Here is a 3,284-nt window from a genome sequence, read left to right as displayed (position 1 = left end):
CCCAGCCTTCAAACTATATACAGCAATCGCTGCTTTCGTAGCTGCAATATTTGTTGCATGTACAGTTGCTGGAGGGGGTGAAAGAAGTCCAAAAAATTGCCCCAGAACTTGTAGAGAAGACATTAATTCTTCTATTCTAATAGAGGCCACTCCCGGCTCGACATTGTTAGCATATTCCTTCAAAATGGGAGCAATAGCCAAAGGAACAATAGCTAACAACATGCATAATCGAGAATCAAGATGAGGAAGCGGTCCTTCCAGAGTGCTTGGGTCCTAGCAAACATAAGAAATTTTTCCATTAAAGCTAATTCTCTAGGGTTCTCTTTTTAGTAAAGTAAAATATATTAATCCAAGTTATCTCAACTCGATGTATAAGCCGCAAAGCTGAAATCCACAAAGCTTGAAAGGTCTCTTGCCAGGTAGCCCGAGTAATCGCTTGGAGCATCTTGGAGAGTTCTGTGCCAACCAAATATTGCATGTCTAAAAAAGGTTCTACGATGGTTCTACAGAAAATTGAAAATGCAATAACAGATTATCAAGGTTATGAAGTGCATATATTTAACCACCTGTTAGAGCTTCGATCGATGATATGGCACGAAGATGTCTACCATCCATTGCACTCTCCATAAACAAGTCAAAAGGAATCCAACAAGAGCCCTTTCCAGCTCCAAACATATTGCATGTTGTTGAACTGAAAGGTCGTGTACTAACAATAACTCTCAATAGCTTACTCCTGCCTAACTGATAACATGTGCTTCTAACCTTCTGTATATGTATCATCAAGTTATCTAGCAGAGTATTTGCGGATGCAAAATTCTTTGATTTAAGGGCAACAGTAAGTTGAACTCTCTGAAGCAAACTTTTGAAATTTTCAGGTCTACCCTAGCCGAGCCAAAAAGGAAACAATGTTTTCCATCAGCATAAAACACAAATAGATGAAACACTTAAATATCAATTACATAATATGGAAAAGTGTTCTCCAAATAATCTGAAACCTTAAAAAGGATTTGCAAAGTTATTAAATTAAACCACAACATACTCATTACGTCTGTTAAAATTCAGCAAAACTATGCGTCACAGGCTATTAATACGTGTTTAGATCCTAAAACATAAGAAAGATCATATAGATTTGCATTTGCTTATGAAGCTACTTATATGTGATGAAAACATTTCCTATTTTAAGAAAGATATGTGAAAGAAGGAGTAGAATTAATGCTGACATCAGGCAAGCTGAAATTTTGTCAGATTGGAAACGACATAGCATGATTGCAAGACCGAGTCAACTCAAAGAAAAAATGTTTTGGCATAGAGTAACCATCTAATATCATGCTAAAAAGGTCAAATTATACTCCAAGGTTTGTTTAGGTCACAAGTTCTAAAATTCCAACTAAAACATATCTATATTGAGAAGAATCACTGAAATTTATATTTTTACGTAGGGAGTATGCAGTTGGAGATATACAAACTTCTAATCGATAGAATTTGCATGAAAATAAAAAAATTAAGAAATAAGATACTTCTGCATACGTGTTAAGATAGACAAGCCGAAGAAATACTTGGGCATTTTTGTTAGCAGTGATCTGCTCAACAACTTCTAAAGTCATGAGTTTATTCTTCCTCCATAGTTGTTCACGGTGCTTATCTCTCATGTCAAGCGGACTCCCCTTGCCATCTAAATCCCTATGCGTGTTTACTCCAATGGCACAAATATTGTCATGTTCCTTATTAGAGATACTTGGAGTGCCCCAATCTTCCAAAATACAATCAGTCAATATTCTGATAATGCTTAAAACAAAAAGAATAACAGTATGTCCAAAATCCCTCTGCTGAAACCCATAGCTATGTGAAAGCTGCATGGCATCATCAATAGATTTGGCTATCATACAATACCATTGCAGAATAATAGTTAGCAGTATTTTAGAAGCCTAAAATTTTGATAAATAGATAAATCAATTAAATAGCTTTTATCCAATAAGAGTAGTTGCATAACGAGAACATCATGTAACCCATTATTTTTGAAGGAGAATAGTGGATAGTCGTGATCATATCATCAGCAAATAGCATAATTTAGAAGAAAAAAATGAATATACACCGCAAGGGGCTGCTAGCATGTATTTACTACCACATAATATGTTGTATGCAAACTAATATATTTAGCTGTGAGCTAGGTTCTAGACAGAGGATATTATGTCTAAATATTCAAGCTGATTGTACAAAATATATTAGGTATTTCTTTGGCCAGAAATGACAGTCAACCTACGATCCGTGAAATCAACTTCTACAAACATTCACATACGTTGCCCATGTACGCACTGGCGCTCGGTCCACCTCATCCTTCAGTGTAGGAATATGGCCGGTCTTGTCTGGTTTTGCTGATACCATTATGTCGACTTACTATTTTATAATTGGACTTGTTTCTTTTGGCTGTGTGCATCCTAATTAAGTAGAGGCAGATGTGGCTCATGATGTGTTGTATATGCTTGATGCTATATTTTGAGTTAATAAACCCGTCTTTTATCAAAAAGCACTGCCCATGCTGTTAGCCGGAAGAACAGGACCAGATCGACAACAATCACTCTACTGTAATCGCGAGCCTCTCCTTGTTTCTCCACTACTTTAAAGGCGAAAGGGGAGGTATCATGAGAGGGATTTCCACCGGCGACCTCGCCCTCCCCTACTCCTCCGGTGGCCGTCAGGCGGAGGGGAGCTACATAGGCGAAGGTTAATCATCCCCGAACTTTGTATCGTTGTGTGCACACGACCATTGAGGGTGTATGTAGAAGTTCGTGCAGGGGATGCTGTTGAGATCATGGCGGCGGCATCACGTCTCAATAAAGTCTCATGAGTTTCGTCCACCGTCTGGTGGGGCTGGTACGACGCCGTTAGGGATCTTGTCGGATATCCTCGAGGTCGTGCGTTGTCTTATAGTGTTTGGTGTGCAGGTGTTCTCCGAAACGTGGTGGTGCCAGTTTCGACTAGATGGATGATCTGCTCGAGAAGGGCACCATCAGGGAGGTTGCGGGATATTATCAAGGTCGTGGGCTGTCTTAATGTTTTGTGTGCACGTCTTCACTGAAACGCAGTGGTGCCAGTTTCGACCAGATGGCTGCTCTTCTCGTGCAGGGAACCGTTAGGGAGCTTTGAGGGATATCGTTAAGGTCGCGATCTGTCTTACGTGTTTTCTGTGCAGGTGTTCTCCAAAACGCGGGGTGCCAGTTTCATCCAGATGGCTTCTCTCCTCGGGCATGGTTTGTGGTGGATGGATTGGTTGGCCGCTCCGGGTC

General features: G+C 40.0%; 1 long non-coding RNA gene across 1 annotated transcript; it reads right to left on the bottom strand.

Moving 5' to 3' along the window:
• Positions 1–51: 51 nt before the first annotated feature.
• LOC123176811 (uncharacterized) lies at positions 52–2,678 on the bottom strand. Its single transcript, XR_006488667.1, has 3 exons — positions 567–2,678; positions 365–456; positions 52–273 (listed from the first exon to the last, which is right to left on the bottom strand). It is a non-coding gene; the product is annotated as an uncharacterized lncRNA (long non-coding RNA).
• Between the last annotated feature and the right edge of the window lie 606 nt (positions 2,679–3,284).

Source organism: Triticum aestivum, unplaced genomic scaffold (genome assembly GCF_018294505.1).
Source record: "Triticum aestivum cultivar Chinese Spring unplaced genomic scaffold, IWGSC CS RefSeq v2.1 scaffold114341, whole genome shotgun sequence".
NCBI lineage: Eukaryota > Viridiplantae > Streptophyta > Magnoliopsida > Poales > Poaceae > Triticum > Triticum aestivum.
The sequence above is the reverse complement of the archived record's forward strand: the minus strand, read 5'-3'. Positions and strand labels throughout refer to the sequence as shown.